This window comes from Scyliorhinus canicula, chromosome 6 (genome assembly GCF_902713615.1).
Source record: "Scyliorhinus canicula chromosome 6, sScyCan1.1, whole genome shotgun sequence".
Lineage (NCBI taxonomy): Eukaryota > Metazoa > Chordata > Chondrichthyes > Carcharhiniformes > Scyliorhinidae > Scyliorhinus > Scyliorhinus canicula.
In genome coordinates, this window is record NC_052151.1 from 125,626,750 (window position 1) to 125,645,986 (window position 19,237).

Below are 19,237 nucleotides of genomic sequence, written 5' to 3' on the forward strand. Positions count from 1 at the left end.
AGTACCGAACCAGCGAAAACAGAAGGGGCAACAACAACCGTGCCCTCAAACTGATCCTCCAACACAAGACCGACCCCACACCGACTGATCCTCCCCTCTCGTCGACCCCTCTCCCAGAATACCCTCCTCACCCACCGAGTCTTCCCCACCCACACAAACCTCAAAATCAACCCATTCACCATCCTAAAAAACGACTTGGAACAAAAATCGTGAGGTTCTGAAATACAAACAAAAACATCAGCAGCACCGCCATCTTCACTGTCTGCACATGCCCCACCAAAGACAATGGCAACACATCACACCTCTTGAAGTCCACCTTCATTCCCTCCACCAGCCACGCCAAGTTCAGCTTGTGCAGCAGAGCCCAACTCCACGCCATCTGTATCTGAAGATAGTGAAAGCTCGCTCCCCCACCACCTGAAATGGCAATTCTCCCAACCTCCTCTCATGCCCCCTTGCATCAATTGGGGACACCTCGCTTTTTCCTATTTTCAAGTTACACCCTGAAATGCAGCCAAACTCACCCAGAATCCCTATGATCCTATCGAAGCTCCCAACCGGGTCCAAAATATACAAGAAGTCATCTGCGAACAGAGAAATTCTGTGCTCGACCACCTCCCCCGATCAATCCCCCTTCACCCTTTCGACTCCCTAAGCGCCATTGCCAATGGTTTTACCGCGAGGGCAAAGAGCAGCAAAGGGCACCCTTGCCTCATCTCCCAGTGTAGCCCAGCAAAGGTTCCATTTAGGGACAGGGTCAATGGGGTAACACGGATGAACACTTACCACACTTGCAGTGCCACTTAAAGGATTCCTACACAATATAAGAGCTCATGGTGTTGGGGTGATATATTAATATGAAGAGAGGACTGGCTAACAAACAGGAAACAGTCAGGATAAATTAGCCATTTTTATGTTGGCAAACTGTGAGGAATGGAGGATCAAAGAACAAAGAAAAGTACAGCACAGGAACAGGCCCTTCGGCCCTCCAAGCCTGCGCCGACCATGCCGCCCGTCGAAACTAAAATGTTCTACACTTCCGGGGTCTGTATCCCTCTATCCCATCCTATTCATGTATTTGTCAAGGTGCCCCTTAAATTTCACTATTGTCCCTGCTTCCACCACCTCCTCCGGCAGCGAGTTCAAGGCACCCACCACCCTCCGTGTAAAAAAAACTTGCCTCATACACCTCTTCTAAACCTTGTCCTTCACACCTTAAACCTATGCCCCCTAGTAATTGACCCCTCTACACTGGGGAAAAGCCTCTGACTATCCACTCTGTCCATGCCCCTCATAATTTTGTAGACCTCTATCAGATCGCCCCTCAACCTCCTTCATTCCAGAGAGAACAAACCAAGTTTATTCAACCTTTCCTCATAGCTAATGCCCTCCATACCAGGCAACATCCTGGTAAATCTCTTCTGCACCCTCTCTAAAGCCTCCACATCCTTCTGGTAGTGTGATGACCAGAATTGAACACTATACTCCAAGTGTGGCCTGACTAAGGTTCTATACAGCTACAGCATGACTTGCCAATTTTTATACTCAATGCCCTGGCCAATGAAGGCAAGCATGCCGTATGCCTTCTTGACTACCTTCTCTACCTGTGTTGTCCCTTTCCGTGATCTGTGGACCCATACACCAAGATCTCTCTGACTTTCAATACTCTTGAGGGTTCTACCATTCACTGTATATTTCCTACCTGTGTTAGACCTTCCAAAATGCATTACCTCACATTTGTCTGGTTTAAAGTCCTTCTGCCATCTCTCCGTCCAAGTCTCCAAACAAAGTAAATCCTGCTGTATCCTCTGACAGTCCTCATCACTATCCGCAATTCCACCAACCTTTGTGTCATCCTCAAACTTACTAATCAAACTCCCAAATGGGAGTAGATCCTGTCTCGAAGAATTCTCTCTAGTAATTTCCTTACCACTGATGTAAGACTCACCGGCCTGTAGTTCCCTGGATTATTCTTGCTACCATTCTTAAAAAAAGGAACAACATTGGCTATTCTCCAGTCCTCTGGGACATCACCTGAAGACAGTGAGGATCCAAAGATTTCTGTCAAGGCCTCAGCAATTTCCTCTTTTGCCTCCTTCAGTATTCTGGGTAGGACTTATCTACCGTATTATTTTTCAAGACGCCCAACACCTCGTCTATTTGAACTCAATGTGACTCACGCCATCTACATAACCTTCTCCAGACTCAATATCCACCAATTCCTTCTCTTTGGTGAATACTGATGCAAAATATTCATTTAGTACCTCGACCATTTCCTCTGGCTCCACACATAGATTCCCTCCCCTGTCTTTCAGTGGGCCAACCCTTTTTCTGGCTACCCTCTTGCTCACAGGGATCAGTTCTGGGGCTGCAACTCTTTACAATTGATATTGATGACTTGCATGAAGGGGACAATAGTATTGTCGCCAAATCTGCTGATAATACAAAGATACAGCAAAGTCACGATGCATCAAACTCGAATTACATAAATTCTGGTTGAGTTGAAGTCATCAGGATAGCGAATCCCACAAAACGATACCCATGATGAGCCAAAATTCCACACTGGTAACTCTGGATTAATCAAACTTGTCTAAGCTTGTCAAATGACCATGCTGTCCAGTCAGAGTGGAGTTAAACCCGCCATGGGCTAAATCATGGAGTGCTGGGTAAGCCATCATTTGATATTGAGCTTTCCATGTGAAGCAGAAAGCAGACATTGCGAAGGAGTGGATGATTCCACCATTGAGCTATCCACCTAATGAAACACAAGGCAGGTACGCTAAGCAGAAAAAGATTACAGAGTTTTTACTGAGCTAACGCCTGCAATTTGTCAATGCTTAGCTTTGACCTTTTACAAGGTCGACAAATCCGGTGACTTAAAACTCAAAGCCTTGGGCAGCTTACGTGTCCTCACACTGTTTAAGGCCTTTAAGTTGCCAATTAATATAATGGTCACTTCCGACATGGCTGTCATTTGTCAGCCATTGGAAAGAGATCAGCGATGAGTCGGAAGTCGGGGAGATAAATCTGCTTTGGCTTCAGACAGGAAATGGGGTTTGCTTCCTTAACAGGCCTCTTTTCTGGTCAGAGGTTCCATCCCAAAGTCTACCCCCACCCAGCTGCCCCCTCCCCCATGGCTTGTGCACTTACCCAATCACCTCATGGCCCCAACGAAAACACCAATGTACCCGTCATCCAGCTCCTGGCTCTTCTGTGCTGGGGCTGGATGCAGTCCCAACAGTGGCCATCAATCCCAGTGGCACCACTGGGACCAGCTCACAATACTCTGAGCCTTAACTGATTGCAGAGAAACCTGCCGAATGGACGGTGTTGGCTTTCACAGTGATAATTTTGGCAATGGGACACTTGTGAAATCCATTCCAATAAATATTAAGAATGGAATCTGCACATCTATTGCCAGATATGGTAAGTACTTGGCATTTGGTGTTACCTTAGTTGCTTTAACAACTGGTCCAATATCATTTTTTATGTTCCGTGTTCAGAAACTCAGTCAAGAAAAAGGACCATTATTCAACCCACAAAGAAAAATAACATTAGCACCATTGTCCCAACAAACGCTCAAAACCATGAAGCTATACTCTATGCTTTTGTAAAAAGTGATGTCTAACATCACCCTGTAACAGACTTCGCAAGGATGATTTGTGCAGTGCACTATTTATTTTGAATCACAACTTTCATTCATTGACTGTTGGAGTTCTGGAATCTATTTCTAACATGTATATTAGGAGTACCATTTTGACATTTGCATCAGTGAATTTGTGAATAATTACATTTTTGAAAATGGAAATTAATATGCAGCAGTTTAAATGTGCAGAAAATGCACTTTGGTGCTGGCAATCATCTTTATTAACAATGGTTAATTTTGCTATCAGGAACAAAAATTGGAAAACAAAACTCCCATTTAATGTGGAACTCTCTTGATGTAAACTTGATGAACTGGAAATTAAATAATGTAGACCACAAACCACTTGATGTAATACTAGTCGGTAGATTTGATAACCCTTCCACAATTCTAAATCCCAAAATGGGTAGTTAATAGTTGGCAAGTCGAATATTCAGCCATTAATCCTTTCACTTAACAAAGCAGCATTTTAGAATGGAAGAAATTATTTCTTCAGCTTTCCTGGTTGTTGTCCTTAATTAGAATTTACTGTTTATGCCAAGGGCTGCTTCAGGAAACTCTTGAGACATTTCAGATCATATGAGGTGAACAGCTTGCTCTTTGGCAGCCTTTCAACAAATTCCACATCCTTTGAGTTTAAAAGTTGTGTAAGATTTTTGAATTAGCATTGCAATTAAGTATTTTGGATAATTATGTTGCGTACATATGCAAGTATCAATAGCTTTCTGGCAGCAATTATGAGAACGATTTTCACTTGGGCGGGGGGGAAAGGGGAATGTTCACCTTTCAATTATCCATAGGATTAGTGGATGCTGGTTATCATCGAAATAGCAATATATGGAGACTGTTAAACTTCACATGGTTATCCTCTTTGAAGAAAGAAAAAAATCTGGAATATTAACAATCTTGTGCCAGCGCTTTAGAGAATGTATTTCATTGTGACGGCAACGTCCAAATTTTGTTTAATATTGAACTGGTGGTGCCTTTGACTTGTCATTAGTGAATTCTTAGTTCTTTTGCAAGTTCTGACAAGTGATTTCTGAGCTGCTTAGATTTGTGGTTGGTTAAGTCATGGTCTCTTGCACTTGTGGTTGGTGGTTTCTGGGTCTCTTGCACTTGTCATGCATTTTGATTCAATTGTACTAATGACTCATGGAATCGGAGTCTGGCTGCAGTTCGGACTTGTAAATCTTGAATCCATTCTACGTCTGGATAAAATATGATATTCCCATTGTAATTATTTTCATATTTATTCATAGTTAATGAATATTCACAAATAAGAAACTATTAAGGAAGCACATCTGTGCCGTGCCTGAAATTAACTTCTGCATTTTATGCTGTGGATTCTTAAAAATAATCTTTTCTGACTTCACAGCAACTCTTAATTTGTGCTTGTGGCTATTTTGATTACAGTAATAATATTTAAACTTAGCGACAGAAATTAAGTAATTATTTTAACAACTAATTTTCAAGTAAGAACAAAGTTTATTTTGTTTATCACTTCTACTGGAAAATCAGATTGAATCAAATTGGTGCACATCCATGTAAAGCACATGGAAGCTGTAATATCAATGTATGTATTGCACATTAAGATATCTGTATCATTTAATGATGTATATGATCTTTGTTAATGTTGCATGGCATGAAATTTTGTGCCATAGGAAAAACTTTCACTTTTCCAAAGCAATATATTTTATGCACTAAACTTAACTAAACAGTTAAGTGGTTGCACTAGGGAGGGTGCAGAGGAGATTCACCAGGATCTTTTCCAAGTATGGAAGTGTGGTACGCTATTCATGAGTAACTCTGCTAGCAATCTACTGTGTGACAATGGTGACGCTATGTAGATCAATAGTGTGAGATATGGATCAGATCGGCTCTCAATTGCCCTCTTCAACAATTGCTTGACAATATGAACACCTTATTCGGATTTGCCAGTGGCTTGTGGGCACAAGGGACTTGACTTGACATGATTAAAATCATACGTGACTGCAAAGTATTGCCACACTCATGACCGTTGTCACTCAGGACGACTTGAGGAATTACGTGTGTAGCAAAAATTGACTTGGTATGCAGTATGCTTGCCATTTTGGGATAGTTTGAAAAATAGGCTATGAGAAGTAAATAATCGTTCCCTCATATTGTGAAAGAGATCCATAGCTACTTTCTGCCATGGTTCCATAGGTAAATCAGATATTTGCATAGGTTCTCTTGCAACGATGCGTCTGGCATGTGCCACAACAACTGACCATCCTGTCAATATCCTGGTTTATACCTAGCCAGTAAACAAAGTCATGAGCTCTCCATTTACACTTCTCAATCCCGAGATGTCCTTCAAGTATCCTCTTAAGTACATGCTTGTGAAGAGATTGAGGTGTAACTATAGTATTCAAACGAAGTACCACTCCATTAATGATACGGAGTTCAAATCTTATATTGTTGAACTCCACACATTGACATCTAGGCCAGTGTGAATTGATGTTCCTCATCACCTCTTGTAGAAGTCAATTAACAGTTTCCATCTCCGGGCAAACCCTTCCATCAACCCCCTTAAGGAGGGGCAGATCAGGAAAGGACAGCATCTGCTTTCTCATTTGCTTCTGCACCTGTAAATATCGGAACCTATTTCCGCTGGGCAACTCGTATTCCTCTGCCGAGTCCTTCCAATCTCGGAAAGGTGCCCTCCCCAAACAAATCTCCAAACTGCTCAATCCAGAATCTTAGCCAGCAACTTGGCATCCACATTCAACAGCGATATTGGATGGTAGGACCCACACTGTTCCAGGTCCTTGTCTTTCTTTAGGATCAGCAATATTGTTGCCTGCTCCCACATGGGGGGGGGGGGGGGGGGGGGAGCTGACCCTTCTCTCTCGCCTCATTAAAATGCCCTCACCAGCAGGGGCCTCAGGTCACCCAAAAACCTTTTCTAATACTCTACTGGGAAACTGGCTGGACGCGGGGCCTTCCCTGCCTGCATAGTCCCCAAATGACTGAGGGGAGCACAGTGAATAGGCCCAGTAATAACAAAAGGAATAAAACTGGAGATGTTAAGATTCAAAACAGAGGTAAAAAAACCAACATAAGTGTACTTTACCTGAATGCTCGTAGTATTCGGAATAAAGTAAATGAGTTGGTGGCACAAATCATCGTAAATGACTATGATTTAGTGGCCATTACTGAAACATGGTTAAAGGATGGTCACGACTGGGAGTTAAATATCCGAGGGTATCAAACTATTCGGAAGGACAGAGTGGATGGTAAGGGAGGTGGTGTTGCTCTGTTATTTAAGGATGACATCCGGGCAATAGTAAGGGATGACATCGGTGCTATGGAGGATAAGGTTGAATCCATTTGGGTGGAAATCAGGAATAGTAAGGCGAAAAAGTCACTGATAGGAGTAGTCTATCGGCCACCAAATAGTAACGAGATGGTGGGGCAGGCAATAAACAAAGAAATAACTGATGCATGTAGAAATGGTACAGCAGTTATCATGGGGGATTTTAATCTACATGTCGATTGGTTTAACCAGGTCGGTCAAGGCAACCGTGAGGAGGAGTTTATAGAATGTATCCGCGATAGTTTCCTAGAACAGTATGTAATGGAACCTACGAGGGAACAAGCGGTCCTAGATCTTGTCCTGTGTAATGAGACAGGATTGATTCATGATCTCATAGTTAGGGATCCTCTCGGAAGGAGCGATCACAATATGGTGGAATTTAAAATACAGATGGAGGGTGAGAAAGTAAAATCAAATACTAGTGTTTTGTGTTTAAACAAAGGAGATTACAAGGGGATGAGAGAAGAACTAGCTAAGGTAGACTGGGAGCTAAGACTTTATGGTGGAACAGTTGAGGAACAGTGGAGAACCTTCCAAGCGATTTTTCACAGTGCTCAGCAAAGGTTTATACCAACAAAAAGGAAGGACGGAAGAAAGAGGGAAAATCGACCATGGATATCTAAGGAAATAAGGGAGAGTATCAAATTGAAGGAAAAAGCATATAAAGTGGCAAAGATTGCTGGGAGATTAGAGGACTGGGAAATCTTTAGGGGGCAACAGAAAGCTACTAAAAAAGCTATAAAGAAGAGTAAGATAGAGTATGAGAGTAAACTTGCTCAGAATATAAAAACAGACAGTAAAAGTTTTTACAAATATATAAGACAAAAAAGAGTGGCTAAGGTAAATATCGGTCCGTTAGAGGATGAGAAGGGAGTTTTAATAATGGGAAATGAGGAAATGGCTGAGGAACTGAACAGGTTTTTTGGGTCGGTCTTCACAGTGGAAGACACAAATAACATGCCAGCGACTGATAGAAATGAGGCTATGACAGGTGAGGACCTTGAGAGGATTGTTATCACTAAGGAGGGAGTGATGGGAAAGCTAATGGGGCTAAAGGTAGACAAGTCTCCTGGCCCTGATGGAATGCATCCCAGAGTGCTAAAAGAGATGGCTAGGGAAATTGCAGATGCACTAGTGATAATTTACCGAAATTCACTAGACTCTGGGGTGGTCCCGGTGGATTGGAAATTAGCAAACGTGACGCCACTGTTTAAAAAAGGAGGTAGGCAGAAAGCAGGAAATTATAGGCCAGTGAGTTTAACTTCGGTAATAGGGAAGATGCTGGAATCTATCATCAAGGAAGAAATTGCGAGGCATCTGGATAGAAATTGTCCCATTGGGCAGGCGCAGCATGGGTTCGTAAAAGGCAGGTCATGCCTAACTAATTTAGTGGAATTTTTTGAGGACATTACCAGTGCAGTAGATAACGGGGAGCCGATGGATGTGGTATATCTGGATTTCCAGAAAGCCTTTGACAAGGTGCCACACAAAAGGTTGCTGCATAAGGTAAAGATGCATGGCATTAAGGGTAAAGTAGTAGCATGGATAGAGGATTGGTTAATTAATAGAAAGCAAAGAGTTGGGATAAATGGGTGTTTCTCTGGTTGGCAGTCAGTGGCTAGTGGTGTCCCTCAGGGATCCGTGTTGGGCCCACAATTGTTCACAATTTACATTGATGATTTGGAGTTGGGGACCAAGGGCAATGTGTCCAAGTTTGCAGATGACACTAAGATGAGTGGTAAAGCGAAAAGTGCAGAGGATACTGGAAGTCTGCAGAGGGATTTGGATAGGTTAAGTGAATGGGCTCGGGTCTGGCAGATGGAATACAATGTTGACAAATGTGAGGTTATCCATTTTGGTAGGAATAACAGCAAACGGGATTATTATTTAAACGATAAAATATTAAAGCATGCCGCTGTTCAGAGAGACTTGGGTGTGCTAGTGCATGAGTCACAGAAGGTTGGTTTACAAGTGCAACAGGTGATTAAGAAGGCAAATGGAATTTTGTCCTTCATTGCTAGAGGGATGGAGTTTAAGACTAGGGAGGTTATGTTGCAATTGTATAAGGTGTTAGTGCGGCCACACCTGGAGTATTGTGTTCAGTTTTGGTCTCCTTACTTGAGAAAGGACGTACTGGTGCTGGAGGGTGTGCAGAGGAGATTCACTAGGTTAATCCCAGAGCTGAAGGGGTTGGATTATGAGGAGAGGTTGAGTAGACTGGGACTGTACTCGTTGGAATTTAGAAGGATGAGGGGGGATCTTATAGAAACATTTAAAATTATGAAAGGAATAGCTAGGATAGATGCGGGCAGGTTGTTTCCACTGGCGGGTGACAGCAGAACTAGGGGGCATAGCCTCAAAATAAGGGGAAGTAGATTTAGGACTGAGTTTAGGAGGAACTTCTTCACCCAAAGGGTTGTGAATCTATGGAATTCCTTGCCCAGTGAAGCACTTGAGGCTCCTTCATTACATGTTTTTAAGGTAAAGATAGATAGTTTTTTGAAGAATAAAGGGATTAAGGGTTATGGTGTTCGGGCCGGAAAGTGGAGCTGAGTCCACAAAAGATCAGCCATGATCTAACTGAATGGCGGAGCAGGCTCGAGGGGCCAGATGGCCTACTCCTGCTCCTAGTTCTTATGTTCTATGTTCTTATATCCTCCAGCACCTCCACCATTCCAGGTTGAGATTCTTCTTGATGATGTTAACCAAAGGACAATGATCTGTTTCAACTGTGAAAGTTGGAAGACCATACACGTAGCCATGGAATTTCTCCAACCCGACAACTAAAGCTCGGCATTCTTTTTCGAATTGAGCATAACTCTGCTCTGTTGTCGTCATGAATCGTGATGCATATGCAACTGGTTTCCACTCGTCATGCTCGAGTTGCAGAAGAACTTCTCTCAGACCATCTTTTGACATGCATGATCTGCTTAGATGGGTAAAAAACGTGAGAACTGGCATGGTGGTTAGTGAACTCGTGAGCTTCTTCCACTCTTGCTCCTGTTGCTTAGTCCCAGTGAAATCCGTTGTCTTGTGCAGGAGATTACGTAGATGTGTTGTTTTTGCTGATTGGTTTATAATGAATTTCCTATAAAATTGATCATACCCATCACTCTTAAGATGGCTTTCTGGTTGTGTGGTTTTGGCATGTTGAGAATTGCTTGGAGTTTGTCCTAGTCAGGTTCAATGCCATGTGATGAGAGCTTGTCACCGAGGAAGGTGACCTCAGTTCCTGCAAATTGACACTTTTGCTTGTTGAGCTCCAGCACATTTCTCCTGACACCCGTTAGAAGTTTAAACAACCTCGTATTGTGCTCTTCTATGGTTGAGCCCCAAATGATGATATTGTGCACACATACACCCTCGAAGCCTTCAATTATGTGCTCCATGGCACGGTGAAAAATGTGTGATGCCAAAATTATACCAAATGGCATTCTCAGAAAGCAATACCATCCCAATGGCGCATTAAAAGTGCAGTACTTTGTACTTTGTTCCTCTAGCTTTAGTTGCCAGAAACCTTGAGATGCGTCAAGTTTCAGAAAGAATTGTACACCAGCCATCTCAGATGGGATTTCCTCACGCTTTGGTATTTGGTAGTGTTCTCTTTTGATACTCTCATTAAGATCTTTGGGATCCATACATATTGCAAATATCGCCATTCTTTTTCTTTACACATACCATGGAATTTACCCAATCGGTAGGTTCTTCTACTTTTCTTTTTTTAAAAATAAATTTAGAGTACCCAATTATGTTTTCCATTTAAGGGGCAATTTAGAGTGGCCAATCTACCTATCCTGCACATCTTTTGGGTTGTGGGGGTGAGACCCACGCAGACACGGGGAGAATGTGCAAATTCGACACGGACAGTAACCCAGGGCCGGGATTCGAACCCAGGTCCTCAGCGCCGGAGGCAGCAATGCTAACCACTGCGCCACCGTGCTGCCCTCTTCTACTTTTCTGATTATTTTTAATTTTGTCATTCTCTCTAGCTCCTTTTTGAGGCGATCCCGAAGAGGTGAAGGCACTCTTCTTGGTGCATGTATCACAGGTTTTGCATCCTCTTTAAGTTGTATCTTGTAGGTGGATGGTAGTGCACCAAAACCTGCGAACACATCACTGAAATTGTAGACAATTTGCAGTTGGAGTAATGCTCCAATCCCTTTTTGCTGTTGTATACCAACTGCACCAGACCTAATTTATCACAGAACCAATCACCTAATAATGAATCCAAGCCTTGGAAACAATACAGAATGTGATGGAATAAACAGTGTTTTTCACCACCACACTCGGGTCACAAGCACCATAACATTTAATGCTTGAACCATTATAATCTCTCAGAGATATTTTATGATTTCTTTTAATCGGCTGAATTTTTAGATTTCTTAAATCAGTCATGCTGATTAAATTGGCTTCGGCACCAGTGTCTAACTTCAATTAAACCACTGTACCGTTCACGTCAAGTGGTAGCAGCTCATCAACCTCATTTATTTATAATTGGACAGTCAGTTTGCATTTTTCTAAGTGCTAGAGAATTTATTGATTTCTCCAAAAAATTCTTCTTCTCTGTTATTACTCCAACAAACAATGATGTTTAATTAATGAAGACTGTGTCTTCCACTGTGCTGACTGATATGGGATTGAGTTTATAGTAATAATTCTGAGTAAAGTGATTTTTCCTTTGCTTCTGGAATAAAATTTGCCAAACGCTGGATGCTGCCTTAATTTGTGTCTTTTACCACATCTTTTACACAGAAATACTTTGTCCTGATCTTTAACCTGTCTGTTTGTGTACAAGGATTTTCCCACTTTTTAATTTTAATTTTCCCGCCTTTTTGGAAAAAGGGGGCAACCGGAGTGCTTTCCTCCAAGACGCCGCCGCCATTACTGAGAAACATTTTAGAATGCTGTGCTGCTAATAATAATAATAATCTTTATTATTGTCACAAGTAGGCTTATATTAATACTGCAATGAAGTTACTATGAAAATCCCCTAGTTGACACACTCGGCACCTGTTCAGGTACACAGAGGGAGAATTCAGAATGTCCAATTCACCTAACAAGCACGTCTTTCAATACTTGTAGGAGGAAACTGGAGTACCCAGAGGAAACTCACGCAGACACGAGGAGAATGTGCACACTCCGCACAGACAGTGGGAGTGTGACCCGGGCAAGAATCAAACCTGGGACCCTGAAGCCACAGTGCTAACGACTGTGCTACCGTGAGCCTGACAAATCTTAACTGTTTGTCCCAAGGACAGCTCCGATTCCCTCAGAACTGCCCCCCAGCTTATTTTCATTCACATCAAACACAATTGTTCCCAAATCATGGAAGATTCCACCGTAGAAAAATTACAGGTTTTAGCTTTTAACTTTAAATCAGTAATGAAATGACCTATGGACTCTTCTGTAAACATGAAGTAAACACATAGCGTTCAGAACTTTCATTCTTTATGGGGTGCAATGTTCATCAAATCAAATTACTTCATTAAAATTTTTACTATCTTCGTCGTTTGCAAATTTAAATGTATTAAACACACCAATGCTTTGGGTCATGCCGCTGTTCGGAGCATCGCTACCTTACGTGAACCTGATTGATCTCCTAAATTTACTGCACTAAGAAACAGATTCAATTGTTGTTTAAACGCATGCCAGTTGCTGTCCACACTACCATGAAATCTGAGACTCATTGGTGGCTTCAACAACTCCATGTAGTTCATTTTTGCAGTCTTCAAAATCTTCAAATCTCTATGGACCTCTTGGCAGGCTTCACTTGATGATGTGATTTTTCTCCATGTTTAATACCATCTAGTCCTGGTACCATGTAATGTTCTTGTTGAAAAATCAGGAAGGTCTGATTTATAATGCAAGAACACTTATAGGTAAACGATTTATTAACATTATTAACTGCTGCCTATGACGCCAAGGACCCGGTTTCGATCCTGGCCCTGGGCCACTGTCTGTGTAGAGATTGCACATTCTCCCCTGTGTCAGCGTGGGTCTCACCCCACAACCCAAAAATGTGCAGCATAGGTGGATTGGCTATGCTAAATTTCCCCTTAATTGGAAAAATCTAAATATTTTTTAAAAATAAGGCTACGGGCCACGTTCTGGAAAAAAAATAGTTAGGTGCTTGTTGGTCGGGACAGACGCGATGAGCCGAAGGTCCTCTTTCCGTGCCGTAAGACTCCAAGACACTCCACTGCAAAACAAAAAAATGGATCCTCATGTTGTGTCTGCTATGTGTCATTTCATGTGACTCTTAGTTACATATTCTGGCTGAGTGCCAAAGGTGATGTGAGAGAGACTGAATTTGACCGTCAATGAGAAGTCAATGAGAATGGTGGGGGGGGGGGGGGGGGGGGGGGGGAAGAGAGAATTCTCTGCTGGTTGGAGTCATACCTGGTACAGGGTAGTGTCATAGGCCCAAAAAGCTTCACCACCTCACCCCCAAAGCCTGTCCACCATCTACAAGGCACAAGTCAGGAGTGTAATGGAATACTCTCCACTTGCCTGGATGAGTGTCGCACCAACAATACTCAAGAAGCTCCACATCACCCAGGACAAAGCAGCCACTTGATTGCCCCTCCTTCCACAAACATTCAAACTTCCACCACTGATGAACAGTGACAGCTGTGTGTACCATATACAAGATGCACTGCAGTAACTTGCCTAGGTTCCTTAGACAACACCTTCCAAACCCCAGCTACTACCACCTAGAAGGACAAGAGCAGCAGATACCGGAGAACCCAACCACTGGAGGTTCCCCTCCAAGTCATTCCCCACCCCGACTTGGAAATATATTGCCATTCTTTGCCACTGCAGCTGGGGCAAAATCCTGGACCTCCCTCCCTAACATCACTGAGTGTACCTACACCTCAAGGACTGCAGCGATTCAAGAAGGTTACCATGACCTTCTGAAGGGCGACTCGGGATGGGCAATAAATGCTGGCCTAACCAGTGACTCCTACTTCCCAGAAATGAATTTTTAAAAATTCAGTGGAATCTTGTTGAGGTGTCTCCCTCCCAGCTGGAGAGCCAGTGAGAGACCGACCTGTGCTGCCTATTTGCAGGATGGCCTAATGAACCACAAGCCAATCAAGCAATGGTGGGGCCGATGGCTCCCCTTCCCCTGGAATCAAGACGCCAGGGGCAGAATTGTCTACTAATAGCTGCTGGCCAATCAGAGGCAGACAGCTCTTTTGTTCAACTGTGGCACTGGGGAGGCTATAGCTGCTGACAGAAAGACAGGCACTGGAGTACCCGCACGGCAGCATAGTGGTTAGCACTATTGCTTCACAGCACCAGGGTCCCAGGTACGATTCCCGGCTTGGATTACTGTCTGTGTGTGGAGTCTACACGTCCTCCCTGTGTCTGCGTGGCTTTCCTCCGGGTGCTCCAGTTTCCTCCCACAAAGTCCCGAAAGACGTGACGTTAGGTAATTTGCACATTCTGAATTCTCTCTCTGTACTCAAACAGGCACCAGAATGTATCGGCTTTTCACAGTAACTTCATTGCAGTGTTAATGTAAGCCTACTGTGACAATAAAGATTATTATAAAAGATTATTATTATGGAGCGGCCCAGGCCATTCCTGGCAGCTGGTGTTGGCAGCAAGGTGTCCCCCTTTCTGAAGTCCAGTCCCTCGATCAGTTAGGAAGGCAAATGCAATGCTCGCATTCATGTCGAGAGGGCTAGAATACAAGACCAGGTGTGTACTTTTGAAGCAGTATAGGGCCCTGGTAAGACCCAATTTGGAGTACTGTGAGCGGTTTCGGGCCTTGGAAAGGGTCCAGAGGAGGTTCACAAGAATGACCCCTGAAATGAAGAACTTGTCGTATGAACAACAGTTGAGGACTCTGAGTCTGTACTCATTGGAGTTCAGAAGGATAAGGGGGGGGAATCTTATTAAAACTTACAATATACTGCGAGGCCTGGATAGGGCGGATGTTGAGAGGATCTTTCTACTTGTTGGAAAAACTAGAACCAGAGGACCCAATCTCAGACTAAAGGGACGATTCTTGAAAACTGAGATGAAGAGGAATTTATTCAACCAGAGGGTGGTGAATCTCTGGCACTCTTTTCCGCAGAAGGCTTTGGAGGCCAAATCACTGAGTGTCTTTAAAATAGAAATAGATAGGTTCTTGATTAATAAGGGAGTTATGGGGAGAAGGCAGGAGAATGAGGATGAGAAAAATATCAACCATGATTGAATGGCGGAGCAGACTCAATGGGCCGAGTGGCCTAATTCTTCTCCTCTGTCTTATGGTCTTATGATCAGGCACTGAGGGCCTTTGTCCAAGTAATCCCCTCCCCTGTCACCCAGAGGTGAAAATCTGGTTGCGTACTTCTTCCTGCCATGCCGCATGTCAGTCAGCCTGCCTCTGGGTTAATACCAGCAGCAATGGGATCAGGCCCTTAAGTAGTCATCAATTGTCCACCTGAGGGCCTTAATTGGCAGCAGGGCAGGAAGGTTAACCATGGGCTTCCCACCCAGAACTTAATTCTGGCAGAGGTGGGTTTAATCAGTCCACACCGGGTAAAATAAAGAAATATATTTTTATGTACAACCCAAAATCCCTACTGGGTTCCTGTTGTGGTGGGTGCCTTATTGGCCGATCGTTTATATAAAGGCCTCCTGTCCCTGGCGGGGAACCTGCACTCCGCAAAGACCACGGAGAAGATAAGCATTCTACCCCGTAGGTCCCATGCGGGATATGTCCGTAGACCCCCTTGATGACTGATGAGGTGGAGGAGGAGCAGACGGAGGACGTTGGATTCTTTTCAACTCCGGCAGATTGTCATGTAGTTGATGTGCCAGTTCAGGTCATCATATACCTTTCTGCGCCAGGAACGCTGTGGTGGGCGATCAGTGGGAGGCGGCTGATCGTCATCCGAGACCTCAGTTTCATCTCCATTTCGGAGTCAGAAGTCACAATATGTGGCAGGTTGGTGTTGAGAGACTAAAGGTATCACAGGACACTGGTTCAGCAATGGAGCCGGAGGATCCAGGACAGGTTTCTTTCGATGAACCTCATGAGGGAGTAACCACCATGAGCAAATGTGATTCAAATGCCGTCGCATCAGTTGCCCCTGGACCCGAACTCGGTAAGAGACTGGCCCCGTTTGGCGGACATCAATTCTAGAGAGTCAGCAAGCACAGTCATTGAGATTATAAACGGTCACCACATAGTCAGGTGCGGAATGTCGAAGATGTTGAACTTTCAAATATTGATAATCAAACTCGGTCGTCTAGGAAGTTTATGACCCACTAACATCGTAGTGGGGGCCACCCCAGTTACTGCATGGGGTGTGATCCTGTACGAGAATAAAAATTTTGCCAGCCTGGTGTCCATCAAGCCCTAAGTCTGTTTCTTCAGCCCCTGTTTAACCATCTGCATGACCCTCTCTGCCAAGCCACTCGATGCTGGATGGAATGGGGCAGTAAGGACACGGTGAATCCCATTGCTTTTCACAAAAGCAGCAAACTCTTCACTCGTGAAAGAGGCCCCGTTATCCATCACCAGAACCTCAGGGATTCTGAGAGTAGAAAAATAAATGTGCAATCGCTCGGCGGTTGGCAGGAGGTGATCGTCGCCATCTTGTGGACCTCCAGCCACTTTAAGTAGGCATCCACCAGGACGAGAAACATAGAACCCAGGAATGGACTGATGAAATTGGCGTGTATATGAGCCCAAGGGCACCCCGGCCATTCCCAAGGGCATAGGGGTGCCGCCGCGGGAAGCATCTGGTGTTCTTGACAAATGGAGCACTGTTGGGCCAAAGTCTCAATATCCTTGTCTAAACCCGGCCACCAGACATAGCTACTAGTGTCTTCATTTTGGACACTTCGGGTTGCCCATTGTGATGGCCCTTTAACACGATAGGCTGGCCCTTTACTGGAACAACAAACCTCGTGCCCCATGAGGATACAGCCTTCTAATGTGAGTTCTGAGAAGGAGGATAAAGCCTTCAACTCCCCCGATAGCTGTAAATGCTGCCCATTGTATAACACCATACACTGCACCTTGCGTTCTGTCACAAATACACGATGCACTGACGGGCAGCGAGTCCATGAAATTCAGGACGGTGACCACGTCATCCACAGCAGGGGTGTTCGCGGATTCCATCTGCAGGGGAAGACAGCTCAATGCACCAGCATACATAATCTGGATCCCTGGGCGATACTCAAAGTGTATTCAGAAGCAGCCAATAACAAGGCCCAGCAATGAATCCTCGCAGACACAAATGGTGGGTACTCTTGTCTTCACTTAAGAGGCTCTGCAATAGATTGTGATCCATGACGATAAAGAAATGGCAGCCATAGATGTACTGATGAAACCACTTTTCGCCAAGTATGATCACCAACCATCTTTTTCTATTTGGGCATATTTTCTCTCAACCACAGCCAACGTTCCGGGAGGCAAAGGCGTTTGGACATTCACTGCCATCGCACATCCGATGAGACAGGACTGCCCAAATGCCATTTGGTTTATATAATGGTTTAGAAGGGTCAAAATGAGTCAACAGCCCCGAAGAGGACAACCGCCTTTTCATCCTCTTAACCACCTCATCTTGGGTCTTGTTCCATTCCCTTTTTTTTAAGTTTCTCAGGCGGGTTTTATTATACATTATAGAAAAGAGGTACAATAAAAGTAAAGCACAAACATTACAAACCAGGTTAAAAAGTTAACTGGGACAAAAGCAAGTGTATCTAGAGATCTTGCTGCAGGAGCCGAAAGATTGTGAACTGCTCATTGCTGTGCAAGTTAGATGCCAACATACAGGTTTCCCACGATCAAAGAGTACAGTCCATAACTCAGAGCCTATCATTATCTAGCAGTGGTGTGCACAGAGGAACTGTCAATTAGAACCCATGGACCTTGAGTTAACAATGCCAACCTCAACCAGGAACTTGCAGATGTTCTTGCGTTGGTCCCCTTGGAGTTGGATTACCTCACCGTATTCAGGAGCTTCAATCACAGTACCATTGCAGGCAAATTGTTTTTTGAATTGTTTGACGAGCTTCATTTTGTCATACTCATCAGCAATTCCCTGGACAGTGGGGAGGGTCTTCCTGCCGTTCCTCTGCTGAATTCTTATGTGTATGTAGTCTTCAGTCCCAGAAGAGAACAGATCATCACCCTTAAGTGCATCAGCAAAGGGATCGAAGCATTGCAGGTTCTGGCACATTGACATGCGATAGCGGTGTTGTGGCTGCTCTGTGCGGCGGATGTGAGGAGCAGTCAGTCCAGCAGCTCAAGTGCGGGGTTTCGTCTTGTTCCATTTGTAGCCACCTGGGTTGGCCACTTCCCGAGTTAAAATGGAGATTCGCAAAGAACGCAGGGAGAAAACGGACAGTATCAGAAAACAAGCAGTTTGCAGAGTTCTTCTGTGTATTCAGTCTGCAGAAAACAGACAGCACTGAAACCAGCAGCCATACATAATAAAGATTATTATTATTTAGATTTGATTTATTGTCATTTGTAAAGTAAAAAGTATTGTTCTGCATATAATCCAGGCAGATTGCTCCATACATGAAAACATAGAACATATGATAAACATAGACACCGGTTGAAACATACGGAATATAGTGCGGCAACTGTAGAGAAGATGCATAGAAAGATCAGTTCAGTCCATAAGAGGGCCATTCAGGTGTCTGGTGACAGCAGGGAAGAAGCTGTTTTTGAATCTCTTGGTGTGTGTTCTCAAACTTTTGTATCTTCTGCCCAATGGAAGAGGTTGGAAGAGAGAATAACCCAGGTGAAATGGGTCTTTGATTATACTGCTGCTTTCCCAGGGCAAGGGGAGGTGTAGACAGAGTCAATTGAGGTTTGCGTGATGGACTGGGCTGTGTTCATGACTCTCTGTAGTTTCTTACGCTCTTGGGCTGAACAGTTGCCATACCAGGCTGTGATGCAACCAGATTGGACGCTTTCTATGATGCATCTATAAAAACTGGTAAGAGTCATTGTGGACAAATTTCATTAGTTCCCTGAGGAAGTATAGGTGCTGTTGTGCTTTCTTGGTTGTCGCGGCAACGTGGGTGTACCAGGACAGATTGTTGGTGATGTGCACACCTCGGAATTTGAAGCTGTTAACCATCTCCACCTTGGCACAATTGATGGGGACGGGGTCTTCTCATGCATCTCCCAGTGGTTTGCCTAAGTACTGAGGGGGATTAGCGCAGGCCATCAACAATTGCTCAATAGTCTGGGAAGTTATAGGAACACGACGGAGAGAAAAACAACTCGTGGAGTG

General features: G+C 44.0%; 1 pseudogene; it reads right to left on the minus strand.

Moving 5' to 3' along the window:
* Positions 1 to 17,843: 17,843 nt before the first annotated feature.
* Positions 17,844 to 18,175, minus strand: LOC119966829 (annotated as a pseudogene).
* Between the last annotated feature and the right edge of the window lie 1,062 nt (positions 18,176 to 19,237).